This window comes from Triturus cristatus, chromosome 10, assembly GCF_964204655.1.
Source record: "Triturus cristatus chromosome 10, aTriCri1.1, whole genome shotgun sequence".
NCBI classification, from domain to species: Eukaryota; Metazoa; Chordata; class Amphibia; order Caudata; family Salamandridae; genus Triturus; species Triturus cristatus.
This window is the reverse complement of record NC_140593.1, coordinates 861,672,763-861,690,732: the sequence shown is the minus strand read 5'-3', so window position 1 is coordinate 861,690,732 and position 17,970 is coordinate 861,672,763. Positions and strand designations below refer to the sequence as shown.

At 42.6% G+C, this 17,970-nt stretch overlaps 1 protein-coding gene across 1 annotated transcript in view; it reads right to left on the bottom strand.

Annotated features, from left to right (window-relative positions):
- The window catches only part of KCNH2 (potassium voltage-gated channel subfamily H member 2), a 1,592,201-nt gene that overhangs the window by 161,179 nt on the left and 1,413,052 nt on the right, over positions 1-17,970 (bottom strand). The gene's annotated exons all lie outside the window — the stretch shown is intronic.

The window sequence follows — 17,970 nt, the reverse complement described above, 5'->3', positions numbered from 1 at the left end:
CCCTTTACTCCAGCAAAGACAGAAGTTATTTAACAGCCAGTGCGAAGACAATTAATGCAGCTAGACAGTAGTCAGTATCAGAAATCTAAGCATTGCAATTAACAGAGCTCATCATAAAAACTAAGGTTGTTGCTATAGAAAGATAAACTGAAACAACCTTTTGGATGTCAAATAGAAGAAACAGGCAGATCTTATTCTATTGCTCGATACTTTATCATACACCTCCGTTGATTCAGACAGTAATGTATCAAGTGCAGAAAAAGCACTGCACATGTCACAATCCAACTGCATATCTAGTACATCTGCTGGCTGGAAGTAAAACACAAATCAATCCTGTCAAGACATGGGTGCAGAAATGTCCCTGATGCCAGGGAGAGAGATTAAAGTGTACACAGAGTGATGGATGGAATGCTTGAATTCATCTCAGCCAATGTTAAATACTCTGGGTTGCATCCCAGTCCATTGTTATTTTGCACACCATGCCACCTCAGTTTGGGCCCAGCTATATGCTGCTCCAGCGGGAGCAGTCCAGCCCGAACTGCGAAGCCAGCCCTTCCTGAACCATAACACAATCAACCCTGGACCGGTTTTGCCCTTGTTATGGGCTCAGCAGCCTGAAATAACTTGGTTCCAGTGACACAGTGTGCCGGGATCCATGTCTTGGTATGCCTGTCCCATTTAGGGAGAGAGATTAAGGCAACGGTATCAGATTAAGGGTCTATTGGATAGGATCTCTGGAAATGGATGAAGTACATGCAGCATACTTAGACACAATAATTAACAAAAAGGGGGTGGGAGCCTATACATGATAAACTTGTGGAAGAAATGTAAATACATTTAATTTTAAAAACATCATAAACAATATTCCTTAATTAAATCACTTGGGTGTGATTAACTGGGCATAATCAAGTGACGGTTACATTCCACTGTGGCTGAAGATATAACCTGAGGTCAGTGGTGAGAAAGCATTCCACACCCATTGGAAACCATGTAGGTGCTTATATAGCGCTTTACAGTAGCCAAGTGTAATAGAGTGCCCAATGAAAAACATCCCAGAGGTTTATGGTATTCATTGCCCGATACAGTCAATGTATTAAACACATTACTCCTGCCTCCTATTGCCTCCTATAGAAACATTTCCCAATTCCATGTAATGCTCCCCCCCCCCAAATCCCCTGGTAGAATCTGAATAGGATTATAAGGATTTTCAGCTATTCAAGTGTGATCCTGGCATTGGATATGATTCAGAAATGTCGGTATCCCTTTAAAAAATCCAGAGCTTTCTACTATAATTAACATTTAATTTATATTACAGAGATGTGACTAGCTTTGATGAATGTTAATCAGCTAGGGAGATAGCGACAGGGATAGAATATCATGTCTGGAGGACAGTAGGACCATGGGGATGCCAGTTGGACACCGGACACCAATTTTTGTATGAGGATGGAGAAAGGCAGAAAGCAAGGAAAATAAAAGGGCACAACTGGAGACAACCTCCCTCCCCCCAGAAGTAAAGGAACAAGTAATAGAAAGGGAAGAGCTCACAAAGAATAGTTTAATTTGAGGCCTGTGTCTGTGTAGCTTATGCATTCTGCACCAAGAGGAGACACGGCATATACCTTTTTGGCCATAGTCAATGTACCATATACTATTTCAAATTAAAGATCTATTATAAAAACAAGATTCCAGACACAACTTATTATCCTAAGAGGCACAAGAAGGTGTAGACACAAACTGTTTGATCAACCAATAGGATGCTTAGAACACCTTAATGTATCTCATTTATCAACATGCATGCAGAGGCACAGTTGTATCTCTTATGCTTGGCCAACAGGTAAGGTGCAATAAGTCAATCAAAGCATTGACTGAACTCGCTGCTGCGATGTATGATGTTTAACGAGCACACTTGATGGAAATCAACAATCCTCGTTCGCATAGCCCAAGATCTAACTATCGAAAGGCCCCTCCCACGACCTGGTTCAAAGAGATCAAGGAAAGCTGAGGCCAGACCTACGCTACCTCTCAACCAGATATTGTCTACTAATATTCACCACGCAAAGCTCGCACACTTTTTCACTCTTTCTCTTTGTTACCCGTCTCCCTAACCACCATCATTACCCTCCGACTTCCACACGGATCAAGCTGTCAATCTAATGAGTAATTGTTCCACCTCCTTCCTCCCTCTCCGACATATCTTTGGAGAGACTGTTGAATTGGTCATCAGGCAACACATTAGCACTCTATAAGCAACTGTAAATAAATTTGATTTGATTATTTGATTTGATTAATTGTATAGCGCACGAATGCCTGAGGGCATCTAGGTGCTAGATCAATCAATCAGGGATTTTAAAGCTCGCTACCCACCCGTGAGGGTCTCAAGGTCTTGGGGGGGGGGGGGGGGGCTTTGCAGCTCCAGATCAGCTGAAGAGCCAGGTCTTGAGGCTCTTCCAGATGGTGTGCAGAGTGATAACCATTAACATAAAAAAGAAAGGTAGAGAGGCAGTACAGGAGCAAAGCCTTTGGGGCATGAAGGGGGTATTCAACCATACCAAGGCCTGGTTCAGCCAGACTGAAGTGACTGCAAGGAGTAGCTCACACCGGTGACCGATGGGAGGGTTGAAGCCCTTGTATACCACAGCATGGGGTACAATGAAGCCCTAATGTTAACAGCTTACAAATCCCATTTAACAGAGGAGAGAAGGTTGGGGGAGGTGGAGCAGCCTTGATCTGTACGTGCAATCCCAGAAGACATGCTTGTTGCCGCCACTGATGCTGGTGACAGCATCTCTAGGGCAGGTGCTCCGAGGACAAGATGAGCTGCTGTGCCAGATGAAACTGAGCACACACGTTGGAACCACAAGGGGATCCGTTCTGCGGACTGACAACATCCAAATGACACGGCACTGTGCATGATAGTAGGCCTGGGTGCAACTCCCATAATATCTTTTAAGCTACTTACACACAATTATGCTAAATTATACAAAATTCCAATCCAGCAATTTGCAATATTTTTTACAGTAAAATGCGCCTTATGGGACACAGCGGAGAATTTAGCCCAAAATCATGCATGGTGCAAACAGCTGATCATCCGCTGTTCATTCATGTTGTTCCAGTACTTTTTTGACGGGTTTTGTATCCAAATGAAATCTCAATTATGCAACATGGGTTAATGGCATAATTTCAGGCATCTCACGTAAAAAGCATATTGCGAAATGCCACAAATTGCATGAGATTAAACCGGCATAAACTAAATTACAACTGGGCCTAATGATAATCCATTTTATTCTACCACACTCCAGACTGCCAGCAGAAACAGTCTTACTCCATATAGGCAAATGTAGATAGGTCAATGAGTTACATGCTCGCTGCTGAAAACTGTTTGTAACCTGTAGTAATGAGCTACTCAACCTTCCTTCTTTCTGAAGTTGATTAAACGAGTAACCAGTGAGATGGGCAGGAGTAATGTTGGATACTTTCAACCTTACAGAACAACAATTGTGGTAAAATCCACTATGTAAAAACATGTACAGCAACCCGTGCAATTTTTACATACGGTGGCATTTTGCACTAAATTATGTATTTACTGAATGTGCCACACAATTCAATATCTTCTGCATATTTTCCAAGCTTCTACAAAAATTTACTTTCTGGGTCAAACACATCAAAAGTTACCAATAAACAATGCCACACATTGAGCTACGCAGTGCCAAACCACAAGCAAAATGTAACTAATCACTTTTTGGTTGCAGACTACAGTATTCAGCTGGTAAACTGGTACTAATGCAGTGAAAATTGTGCATGACTGCATTCAGGTGAGTTGAACTGACAAAATAGTGAGCTAATACTTCCACAGAATGGGTCGCATTATGCCACATTATTTACCTTTCCCTGGCTCATAATTTTGTCAACTTGCTGAATAACTTTGCCCCCCATTGATGCATAATTTCAGTGGCACAGTGCACTGAAAACAGGTTATTATCATATAGTAACATTAACTCTCCCTCTGAACACTCAGGCACCTATTCACAAGAATATGTGAAGCTACAACGTGTGGTGTTACCACGCAGTCGTTACAACGACCGCGTTGTTACCACGCATTACTTTACATCGCAAGTCGTTTCTATGACTTGCGCTAAATGGATTTAGGAATAGTATAAATCACTATTCCTACTCCAGTTAGCCAACAGCAGGGAATGTGTTGCACGCCACCTAGCACAAGTCGTAGAATCGACTTGCGATGTAAAGCCACACGTGGTAACAACACAGTCATTGTAATGACGGCGTTGTTACCTACCTACGTGGTAACACCCGCGTTGTAACCGCTGTTTCCCATTCAGAAAGGTAAATTCAGACAAGGGGAACTCTAAAAGTGTAAGTTTACTCATACACTTTTGAGTAACTTTACCTCATTGGACTACTCACCATTAGCCAGTGTAAAGTTACTCAAAAGTGTAGACTTACATGTCTCTACCTCTTAGAGACATGTAGGAGCAAAAAGGAGCAATAGTAAGTCCAGTACCACACATGGCCAGCCACTGATAGTGCAAAACCTTCGCATAGAACATAATGGACATAGGGATATAAAATAAAACCCCATCGAAATTAATTGTGAATTAAACTAAATTATTTAAAATATTTCGAAATAGAAATCATTTTAATGCCATATAAAAATGATCGAATTATATTTTTTTAATTTAATTTAATTTTGTAACCTTTTTTGAATGTAAAAAAAAGTTTCATTATTTGTATTTGAATGTCAGTAAATCACTTTTAATTCACTCTATACTTCACTTTTAATAATATCAAATATTTTACAATTAGGGTTCCCAGTTTTATGGGATTTATTTTTTTGCCATTTCCGTCTGTATTTATCCATATTTATTTTTGGGGCATTTTATCTGTGTTTATCCACATTTATTTTTGCCACAAGCAGAAGGCAACGCTGCAGCTAGTATTTTCCACATTTATTTAAATTGACAATGCACACATGCATTCGGTTGTTATTGGTCAACACAATACATTCATCGGAAAACTTTGCCATTCGCAGAATGTCCCAAATACGCTTAAAAGTGCTATCACAATCCATTTGTCTCAGAGCCTTGCAGTTTCTGTCATCGGCACAGAGTGCTACATCCTCTCCCCCACTGAACACTGAACACCATCCTGCCCCACTGAGAGAAACTCACACTCCCTTCAGCTACAACCCAATTGTTTACCGCTATAAACACCTAGAAGCAACTCAATTCAAACTATGCACTAGAGAAGAGTAATTTGCTGCCTGAAAAAAGTAACAACATTCTGGCAAAATTAAACACTCATAGGGAATACAACTTAAAGCTTTTACACTCATTATTCAGAAAGCTAAGGACATGAAAAGAAAAGTAGCGCTTGACTGGCAAACTCTGTAAGGTGGCGCTATTGTGTTTGGGTGTGAATAAAACCAATCTGGCCACTTTGCAACTACTCTGTCTTGTTTTATTCAGTTATGTGTTTATTGTTCGTATTTTAAAACCTTTTTTGTCTCCTCCTGAAGCTGCGTTTTGGAATAGAAAAATGTCAGAAAAAGACTTTTGTAAGACCAGTGTCCTCTTTTTTTGTATCCATTTCACTGGGGAACGAATGACAGAAAGGAGAGGAAAGAACAGTCACGGTTTTCTGCAAGTGAGGAGGAGCACGACAAAGAGAGGGAGGAAGAGGAAGAAAGGGGGGGGGGGCATCAGAATTGGACACTGTCCTTGTCTTGTCCGGGCAAGAAGGAAGAGACAATAATGGTTATGGGCTATGCAGTCCGGTTACAAACTCTGCAAATAAATGTTTCTGAGTCTCACATACACCCTCTTCCCTGTGTGTCTCTGACTGAGCCCTGCCTTCCAGCACCAGCCCGGGCTGAAAATACAAGGATTGGGTTTCTTCACTCCGCTGCCCACTCCCCCCTGTCCACCACAGGCGTGTCTGCGAGAGAGTGAGAGCGCAGCCCGAGCCAAGGGAAGGGAGGGGGGCTGAGAGAGTGATTCACCTCGTGGAGGTGGGGCGCTGAGAACAATGCAGGCCTCCTGGCGCTGGCAGCCGCAAATTGCCCGGGAGCTCAGGGCACCGCGCCTCCTGCCACGACCCCCCATTGTGAAGGCACTTACTGAGCGCGAAAACAATGAACAGGAGTGGCAGGCATTGTGAGGGTGAGACGGAGGGAGGGGGGCTGCACACAACACAATCTGACGAGCTGTACAGGACAAACAGCAGTGCTAGAGTGAATTATTTAGAAGTGGCCCCTGTGATTACAATCGAATCTATGTGCCTCGGGCTCTGCTCTATGCGCTACCTATTGCTACATAGAGAAGGGGGTGGTGCTGCATAGATTACTGGGCTTGTGTTGTTTCAGCTGGCCGATCAGTGTTGGGTTTTGACTCTCAAATTTCCAGCAAAACTGAAGCTGGTGTTTCGCGTTCCTGAAGGCAGCCACACCCCTAGACAGCAAGAGGGCGTGGCGAGGCAACTCTGCTTGAGCACAGCAGCACGGCAAAATGTGCTAGTATTTTCCCGTTTTTAAATAAAAATACAAAGGAAAACTTGTTTTCTGTCTGTATTTATATGCAAAAATCCGTTTAAACGGAAAACCTGGAGCCCTATTTACAATCCATGTGCTCCAAAAATGGACTCCCGATCTTCGGGGGAAGAGTGTGGTGTCAATCGAGCACACTGTCTAGTAAATCTGCATCCAGAAACAGTAAAACGATCACTCAGGGCAAAAACGTTTGTGGTGAGAAAAAATGTATCAAAGTGGCTATGTTTTACTATTTCTGGAAGAGCATATTAAAATAGAATTATATTTGTTTTTCTTCACTTGGAATTAAAAAAAAAAAATAAACTGGAAAAATAATAAAAATGTATTATAACTTGTAAAACAAATTATTTTGTCCTACTTTTAAAATAAATATATAACATGAAATTACAATAGCTAAAATAGAATTATTTTTACTCATTGTCAAAGTGAGATATACAGCATTAATAACTTAAGTTTTAATATAAAATGTAATTATTTTGAATTTGTTAAATTAAAATCTCATTTAAAGTTAAAAAAAACATAGTCTGATTATGTGTTAATAATTATTACAAGGGATGTATAGACTCAAATATAAAGAACTGAATTATAATTTAATAAACAATGTTGCACTAAAATCTAAAATGGTTATTGTTATTTTTTTACATTAAAAAAAACGTATGTATATTTTTACCTAATTTAAATAATGTAATTTAATTTAACATTGTTTCCTATGATGTTTTATTATAAGTCTGTACCTTCTTTATTTTCTATGGAAGGTGTTTCTGTTCCTGTGATTGGCCGTGGATGGTGCTGGACTTACTCCAGCTCCTAGCTGGTGACTGTTTGGTGTGATTTATGAATAGCAAAGGGCTTATTCTTTTGTGGGTGAGTGCATGTCCCTACCTAAACACCTCCCTATTACTACCTAACCCCCTCCTATTTAGTAACAATTTTTGGTTGTAGTAACTTTAGAAGTGCAGTTTGTTAATAGCGATGGGCTTACTCTTTGTGGGTAGGTGCACACCTTCCTTAAACCCCTCCCTAACACTCCTTTAATCCCTCTTTACTGCTCCCTTTAACACCTTCCATTTAGTGGGAAGTATTTACCATTTTCCAGCCACTCCCCCATCCCTCCCACATTTACTAGTAAAACGTATACTTCCGTGTGCAGAGACGCTCTGTCGGGGCGGACATCGCCGCACTGAAAAAGATAGGTGAGGCGCAGATGGTACCTTCACAAGTAGGTTTGATAATAGCATTTTTAAGTATGTTTGCAGAACTATTGTAGTACTAATAATGCACTACAAAATGCAGTTTGTGAATAGGCCCCTAAGTAAACACCACTCATTTCTTCATTATGATGTTTAGATCCAAGATGAACGAAGAAAGTAAGTAATGACCTATGAATCAGGCCATATAACATACATTCTAACCACATAATAATGCTCAGGGTAGGGTAATAATATCGTAGGTAAGAGCATTAAACACTATACTCGCAGGCACCTTCAATGTAGCAAGACACACATAATACGTGTGAAAACCATTACCAATGAGTCGTTCGTACAGCAGTAACCTGATGTCATCCATTTACACCAGACAAATGCACAGTTACTATGCGTTATATGGCTGTGAAGCTGCCCAGTGTAATTGCAGACAACCAGGATATTTCATAATGTATCTGAATATTTATAGTGCATGACAAAAATGCAAATTGTCCACAAAAATTGGGAATTTCCATTGTGAATGTCGGCAATGGCATTTCACCAAACATTCCAAAACATCCATTCCTCAGATGAAACTGCCTGGTATGTTGGGGGAAAAAATAACTGCATCAACCATTTGTGCTGAAACCGCCATTATGTCACCACTTTGGATATGGGGAGTAGTCCTTGTCAAACGTCAGATCCTAGGCGCTATGGAGGAGACCCCTCCACCATGAGAATCAGATCCATTCAATCTCCAAATTATTATTCTTCGATAGTCGTGACCAGAAAGTTGTATTTTGTCAGCTCACAAAGGAGTTTTCAAATTTTATGTCATGTTCTAATTGACATATATCACGCTTTATGCAAGCCCTACAGGCCCTCTTCGAAGCACATCTCCCTGAAGCCCAGTCAAACGCCCATCTCTGACCACAGGCTGTCTTAAAGACTAAAGTCTTGATTGAGTTCTGCAACTCAGAGGGGACTCTGGCAGGGAAAGGCTGGGGCAGACCAGGTTCCAACATCTGTACAATTAAAGCACCATATCAAAAATATACATTTGAAAAGTAAATAAGGGACAACCTCTATATTGAACCAGGGTTGATTATACGATCCAGGCAGCAAAACTGCTGAGTTTGTGAGTGAGACCATGCAAGTACTGAGCTCCACCATGGAGTGCACCGTTGCTAGGTGCAGCCGGGCCCCTCTATCCTGCTGGTGACTCCATCTTTCGGGGACCAGCTGAAGCTCCTATGCGAGACTCACAGGGCGTCAATCGCTAAAGTACCCTGAGGCTAGGCGGAAACGGAAATTACGTAGGCATAGTTTGTGTGCTTTGGAGATCTTCACGTTATGCTTGTGTCCCAAAAGTTCCGAAATTTCGTCGCCGTTTGTGGCAAAACTGAAGAGCAGGGGTGCTGGGACAAAGAGGACCACCAGAATGAGAGCAGCTGTAGCTCGTCGCAGTTGTGGTTTTTGTGGTACTTATACTCGTTCTTGTGAAATGCATCCTCGGTACAAACATTGGCGTGAGGTTGCGTTTTACTCTAAGATATACTGGTAAATAATGATTTACATTTCACATAAAGGGCAATTTTGCATATTTTCGGCAAAATTTCTCATATTTACGCAAAAGCAAATTATTAAAAGGCAAATAATGCTCATTTTCCACACCACTATTACCTCAGTGAAGGGAGTCTAGTCCCTAAAGTGGATTTGTGGCATCAACAATGGCATCTGCAGTGGCTGGCTGACTAGGGCACTTTGGACAATCTGGCGTACTGCAGGCACAACTCTAGTTAATGTTTACATGGCAGGGTTCTGGACAGCGCCTGCCAAACCATTCCCTGGACATCAAATGACACCCAGATTTGTAATGTTAAGTTGTGCTATTGTCATGTCGGGACAAGTCAAACTCTTTGATGGTCTGATTATATTATTTTACGTAGTGCGCCTTCACACTGCGTGGCATGTCACAGTGAGCGGTGTTATGGCACTCGCAGCCAGGTGGTAGCTTCTCCATGGCTCCTTGGCAGATCCATGCAGTTCTCGTAAGCGTGACGTGAAGCTCACTAAGGGCATGATAATGAGTCTGGGTGTCCCCGGACCCCCAGACTCATGGTGGTGCGGCAGTGGCGGTCTTCCAAAAGAACTATTACAACTAGAACAGTTGGACCGCCATTGCACCACCGCAACTGCCAAAGATCAGAGATCCCTGGCGGTTGCATGGCAGTCTTGAGGCCGCAATATGCTTGGCAGGACCGCTGCAGTCCTGCCAACCATATTACGAGTTTCCCCTCTGCCAGGTTTTCATAGTGGTTCCTACTCCATGAAAACTATGGTGGAGAGGAAACAAAGGGGGCCCTACAGGGGCCCCTGTTGCCTCAGGGCCATAGGGTGCATGCAGGGGGGCACATGCTGTGCAGATGCAATCCAGTACCTGCACGCATGGACTGCACTAGTGCACTAGTCTATGCCGTGCAGGTACTGCCTTTGAGGTTCCCATTGCGGTGCCTATTTCAATGGCACCGCCATGAGACCGCCAAAGAACCACCCGCCAGTGACAAAAAAAGTCATAATCCGGCAGGCAGTGCACACACAGGTCTGGCGTTGTGGGAGTGGGCGTCAAAGTGGCAGTCCCGCTCCCGCGCCGCCAAACTCATAATCAGGCCCTAAGTGACTTGACCATCAAATGGTCATGTTCCTCTTCATTTCAACACTTTGGTAAGTAAAGATCTGCGTCTATATTCACTGGTGCACAAAAAACAAAAGAGCACAAATACATTTGACTCTGGAAAGAGGAGTGAGCACCATTTATTGTCACAAGGGCTAAATATGAAGTAAATTGGTTTTGCAGTTGTTGCTTTGTTTCCAGACTAGCAATGGAAAAAAATAATTTGCTAAAAAAACTTTAATATAAGCAGGACCACTGGAATTATGTGTCAGGGAAGGGACAAATTATGAGACAGTTTTGAGTAAATTATGCGGCAAAAAAGGCCTAGTGTGGCACATTTATACACTTATTAACACTGGGCATTATTGGCACCTCATTAGTACCAGTTTCACACCCAAATATAGAAATAGGCAACAGAAAGGTGACCAGCCAACCTTTGCAAAGGGCATTCACTGTGTGGCAACATGTGTCACTGAGATTTTAGTGACTTTTGAATCATATGAGCTAGAAAGATATATTTTTGTTGAAATCTGCAGATTATTCAGCAGATGATGGATTATGTGTCAAATGTGCCAAATCTGTAATTATGCAGAAAACGCAAAATTGTATAACTCCAGCGGCACTGAATACGAGAGAGTGAAACAGTGTCAAGAAAAATCATTTACATTTATTATGAACATATACTTTGTAAATGTTTGTAGCCTCTGATTTCTTTGTTAACACTCTGTCACACACTTGAAATGTTTGGTGAGCCATACACGTGCTATACTTCACTACCTACATAGATTGTGTAGGCCCTGGGGGAAAAATATTTCTTTAATACTGATTGGATCAAAGATTGCTCACAGAGACATCAAAAATGGTGCAAATAAAGTTGTTCTTTTAGCACCAGTGCTAAATTTCCATAATATGCCCCCTGATTCTTACTGTGGTCTGATCTGATCTGTAATGCCCTTTTCTGTCCTTTGCCATGGGCGGAATACAGGGTCTTGTGGGTTTAGTGCATGCTTCGCCCTCTACCAGAGACATTTTAAGAAGAAGAAGACGGAATTAAAATCTCTGCCTAGGCCTATTTTGGCAGGAATCCTTTACAGTTCAGGTCCCTATTATGTAAAGGGTGCACTTTCCCTGTTTGCGCCCGGCGCACCTTAAAACAGGTGCACCAGGTGCAAATAGGGAAAGTGCACCCTATCACATGGAATGCGCTGCCCCGAGCGCATTCTTGTGAAAAACGGAACATCTGCTTTGAAGCCGCTCCATGTTTTCACTGTGCAGGTGGCGCCTGTCTGCACTTTCAAAGGGGATTAGAGATCCCCTTGCAGGCGGGGGCAGTTAGTGGCTGCACCCGCCTGAACAGGACGTCTGGGAGATCCATAAGACCCCATTTCCCCCCTCCAGAGGGCTGCTCATAGGGGGCGTACTGACAGTGCGCCACCTTTTAGTTGGCGCACTGTCAGTGTGCCTCCTGAGAGCTTCTTTGGCTCGGTGCCCGCATCTGTAATACGGCGTGGCCTCAGAGTCAAAGGGATTCTCTCACTTGCATGGGGCACTCCCCTATGCAAATTAGGGAACGCCCCTGCAGCAGTGCTATCAGTATTACCGAATGGGCTGCACATGCATCTACAGCCCCTTCTGTAATACCAATAGGGGTGTGAAAAGCAGGCGCAAAAGCCCATTGCGCCCCCAGGGCACTCTCTGCAATACAGCCCCAGGTGGTCATTTTATTTGTGCGCTCATTTCATACTAGCCCTTGCTGTCTGGGGAAAGTATAAAACTCCTGCTGAGGTGCAAGGCATTTAAATCACAGTTTCTGATTGAGAAGAGCGTCTCCTGTGGGATGGCGGCCAGCTCGAGGGTCTATCGGCCATCAAAAGCAACTAAAAACCTACTTTTCTTGTGCTGGAATATCTGGCGCTCTGGACCAGCTGACGGATGGCGCTTCCCTCTGCTGACTTGGCTGCACTGCCTTATTTCTACCATCTGCAGGCACACATGATATAAATCAAAACAGCGTAACCTCAATTCCGCGATCTACAACTGGCATCTGAGATACCGGCTGCATATGCACATCAATCCTGGCCTGAATACCGCCCCCCCCCCCCCAACCCGGCCATTCCTATACTAGAGAGATTGGGGCAAAATAAGCATCTGAAAATGTTTCTCTGCCCTGATTGCCCCCACCCCGCTTTCCTGTACATCTACGCTAGACCCAAATCAGCTAATGTGAATCAGTTCTGAAGTGGGCATCCCATGGTGTGTCCATGGAAGAGCATATGTGCACAGCTCCACTAATGCACATCAATGTATATTCACAATATGCCACCGTTGCTTCTGTGAAGAGGTAAGTGGTGCTTTAAAAATCTAAAATCCATTGTGGCTCCCACACTGGGACCCCATCCAAAGCCCCGCCAATGTACATCAATCCTGACCTGCAGCACTGCCTGCCACACCAGAGTTTCAACCACAGAACCTAAGCTTTCTCCTATCATCGATATCGCAGGTGTTTTTGTTACTTCCTCATTAGGGATAGTTAATGGTACAATGTTCTCGTTATTATTGCGCCATTAATCTCACTTAGTCTACATTTTCAGGATTGTAATTGGGATTCCCAGTAATGCGAATTATAGACGGAAAAGCACAAGATAAGAAAGACTCAAGAATACCAGAATAATTACTGAATAAATAATAGTACATGGTGGCTTACTGCCATGAGGCAGTCTTGAAGCACTGGACCTGCTGTTTTCTCCCCTGCACAAGCCCGCCTCTCCTCCATTCTCCCTCTACCTCAGTGGCGTAGCACAAACATTGAGCTCCCTGGTGATTGTGATGAGTGGCAACTAAGTCTCTAATATCTCACAGATATGCATTGATCTTGGACTGAATGTGGCCCCCTATAAGGGCTTTGGTCCCCTGGAGAGTTGGGCCCCCCTGCACCACAGGGGCTGTAAGGGCCTGTGTTATGCCCCGACTCTTTCTGCTACCATCCAATCGACCTCACTCACAACTTCTTTGCCTACCTTCCCTAGGAGTTATCCCAAATGTCCTGCTCCTCTTCTCAGGCGTCAGTTTCTCTGCACCAAATGCTTAAAACTAGTCCCAGTCTGGAAAGACGGATCAAGCCTGTTTCTCCTGAACCCTACAAGTCTCCTTCCTCTGATCTCCTATCCTCTCTAGCTCAGCAAAGAAAATAGACACCTTAGCACAGGCAGAGACTCATCTGCCATGCTCATTGGCCAGCCCCAGATGCTGTTCACAGTCTGTTCACAACCAGTGCTGAAGAATAATTCCTGGGGACTCAGACTGCCTAGGAACAGTCTTGATTCTAGACCCAATAGTTCCTCCCTCAGAGATAATGATCTTCAGGAACAGGTCAAACGCTATTAAAACTGATACACCATTTCCAAGCAGATTCCAAGGAATCGGCCAAAACTCATTTTCAAAGTGATTAAACAATAAACAGTAAAGTAACCAGTTTTCTCTAACAATAACTAATGCACAGGAAGCCAAGAGTGAAAACTTTATGAATTTGTTTATGGAAAGTATAATCTATTAATCTGTCCTTACCCCAAGATCCACCAACTTTGATGATTTCAAGCTGATCGGTTAAGCTCAGCAGGCCTGGTCACATGTCAACCCAGTGTCTGAGACAGTGTGTCAGAAACAAAGTGTGTCAGAAACAAAGTAATTGGATATGATATAAGGTTAAACTACATAAACAGCCCTGATGCAATACATGGCACCACCAACAAAGAACTTGCCATACAGCTGCTATGCTACTGGATAGCCTTGGTGTACTCCTCACTAAACACGGTGTTCCCGCAGTAGTTTGAAAATCAGTCAAGTCTCTCCCCTTGTCAAAAAAGCCCTGAAAAGATGCTAATAACCTGAATACCTCCTGTCCTGTCTCTACCCTTCCATTCTTAGCGACGGTGATAGAAACCTGTGTAGCTTCCCACGTTTCTCTCCACATCCAGGAAGACAACCTCCTCGATACTTTCCAGTCAGGATTCACGGAGGCTACAGCACAGAGGCTGCCCATCTGCGAATTGTGGATGACACCCTGCATCTTCAACTGTGGAAAATACTGCCTACTTGCAGCAGAGCTTCTTCCATTATGCTGAAGGAGCTTTGCCTCCCCCAATGCAAGCATAGCAAATATGAAAAATAAAATGGTAATAAAATGAATTAATTACAATTTTATTTTTCATTCTGGTAACCAAACCAAGTCAGGGGTCGAGGCCATTGCTGCTGATTGGCAGCAACAGGGAGGAGTGGTGCTCACTTAAGTTTACAGTGCGCATGTCACTTTTGCATCCCGTCCTGCGATGGGCAGCCATAAATGCTTTTATGACGCTAACCAAGTGCAAATCGTTTGAAAATCAACCCCCTGGTTGAGTAACAATAAACATTGGTTATTCATCGCCAGAATTCCCCAAAGATTTATATTATCCTCTTCCCACCTATTTGGCTGCCCTGAAATACCAGGCATCCTCTTCTCCTGCACTTTGCCCACCAATAGCCGAACCACCTTCGTCCTGATGCAGGTGAGTTCAGGCCCCCCTTGTTTCTCCACACAATGTTGGCCAATGCAGTGACCTCTGGTGCACCTCTCATATGCACCAGTGTGCTCTGAGAATTGACTAGGATCCTGGTGACCGCATCCAACCGTCCCCAGTGTGTTTCTTCCACCCTTCTTGTTGAGCTACCAAAAGGCGCAGCTGAACCCAAACTTTAGGAGGGACTGAGATAAGAGTGCTCTTTTCTGTTAAAAGTTGCACTTTAAAGCACTTTGGGGCAGAAGACCTGGCAGGATATAACATTTCAAGTTCCTGTTTGTGGGAAGACAGTGGCAAATGGTGGATTCTTAAACACATTGCTCCCTGTTGAATTGGTCTCAGGATAATAGAACTTAAATCTATTTTACAGGATTATAGTACTGGTAATACAATAAGGATAGAGTAACACTTATTTTAAGCGCTGGTTGTTAAATCCACAATGGGGACACTGAGCATGTGAGGACATACTAGTCAGGCGAGGAAGGTAATATTTTTCCTTTTTGCAGACACATCACAATACCCTTGGAACTACAATAAGAATATACAGGATGGGTCTGTCCGGGAATGTGCTGAAATGGTTTGAATCCTTCCTTCAGAACAGAACACAAAGTTTCCTAGTCAACCAGAAGTTATCACCATCATGCCTGAATTCAATTGGAGTCCCTCAAGGATCTACACTATCTCCGTCACTATTCAACCTGTATGTCGAACCCCTTACTGAAATTCTTCGAGACGCAAACATATCCTACCACATGTACGCGGATGACACGCAGATCTACATCAAGATCGCGTCACTGGAAGACATCAAGCTAATGAATGAGGCCTTAAAAGTGTAATTACACTGGTTAACTAGTAATCATCTGAAACTAAATGCGCAAAAAACGGAATTCCTATTAAATTCACCAACAAAGAACCGCACAGAAGTGAAGGAATGGACCAAAATTATCACAGCATTAAACTGCACCCCTATTCTAGTTGATTCAGCAAAATCATTAGGAATCTCACTGGATAATAACCTAGACATGAAAGCCCATATCAAATCAATGGCAAAAAGTGCCCGTTTTCACCTAAACTATATTAGAAAAATGAAACCACTAATTTCTACGGCGGACCTCAAATTGGCAGTCCAATCCTTAGTTATTTCAAGGATTGAATATGGATGTACAACTTTAACAGGTCTATCTAAAATCTCCACAGCACCACTAAAAGGTTGTCTCAATGCGGCCACAAGACTCGTTACGGGATCTAGGAAATATGACCATATCTCCCCACACCTGAAAGCCTTAAACTGGTTACCATATGAAGCCAGAATTCAGCTTAAACTAGCTTGCATTACCCAAAAAGCGCTCCACTACAAAACACCGGGGTACCTAGCTCAGAAAATTGAGCTATCAGGGGGAAGCAGACCAGCCAGGAGTGCCAAAGAGCTGCTGTTGAAACCACCCATCTTTCGGAAGAAGAAAACGTATGACAGAGCTTTCTCCGGCGCAGCCCCCAGAATCTGGAACTCTCTACCGCCAAACATTAGAAAAATTCCAAATACAGCAAAATTCAAGAGGGAGGCGAAGATCTTCCTAATGAGCAAGTTCCTTCCGTAGGCAAGACTGCTCATCACCAACACCTGATATAGGTGCTACCAACACAGAACAACAACATATGTAGAGATAAGGTCACCAATTTGCCGAGAATAGGTTCTACGATACAGTACTATTCGGGACCATTAATACTGGAAAACTGTTATACCGTCTACACTAGATAGCTTTCAAAAATTGCTATCTGAACACAAGAAGAAAGACTTGTGCAGGAATCTCAGATTGATAAAACACTCCTGCTATCAAAACTGTACATAGATGTTATTGCTTCTTTACTAGATGTCCGCAATCCTACCTCATGTAACTGTGAAGCTCTCTGATACCCAAGGGTCATGTTCGCGCTATATAAAACTCTATAAATAAATAAATAAATAAAACTTAAGGGATGCTAACAGTGAAGGGCATTATGCCTGCTTAAAATGTGGAGCAAGGACTAAAATTGTGGAAGTATGTTAATCATAGATGTATGACTGTGCCCTGAATAATTACAGGTACACTACATTGTGTTATATATTATTCAAGTTCACCTGTGTGTTCTTCACCCTATCAATACTTATTCATTTTTTTATATATTATCTTTTGATTATTACTTCATTGGCATTATTATTGCTCAGCCTTACTTTACAAGTGCATTTGTGCAATCAGGAAGACCTTTTTAACAAAGTATGGTGTCCTGAAGAAGGTGGTTTAGTATAAAGAAATACCACTGAAAAGTGTCGACAATTCATGGGATCTTAACTTACTACTAAATGGACTCAATGTGATTGAGATTGATATTATGAACTCTGGTAAATAATTACTAAAGCAATTAACTTTGTCTAGGTTATGTTTTATGTTGTATGTTTTATATATGGTCAGTGAACTTTCTCTGGTATTCACTGGTTGAATAGTAGAGATTATTTACTATTGGGCCTACGGCCTTGAAAATAACAGAGACACATCACTGTTTACACGGTCACTGACTGAATGGTAGAAAGTCTGTACTGTTTGGCTGGCAGGCATGCTAATAGGAGAAAAATATCCCTATTTACCAGCCAGCTGGATAAATAGTAGAGAATCTGAATTGTTTGGCTGGCAGCCACACTAATAGCAAGGAAGCATCACTATTTACCTGACCACTGTCTAAATACCAGAGGTTTTGTACTATTTGACTAGCAGTCAAGCAAACAAAAAACTTCACTCATTAACCAGCTGCTGGCAAAACAGCAGACACGTATAATTAAGCCAGCAGACATGTAAATAGCAAACTTAATTATTTGTGGGAGCTGATTAAGTAGCAGACATTTCAAATGATTTGACTAGTAGCAAACACATTTCAATATTTAGCCAGCAGCTGCCTAAAGAGTAGAAATTATGTATTGCATTGTCAGTGGCCTTGCAAATAACTTGAAAAGAAACTTTACTT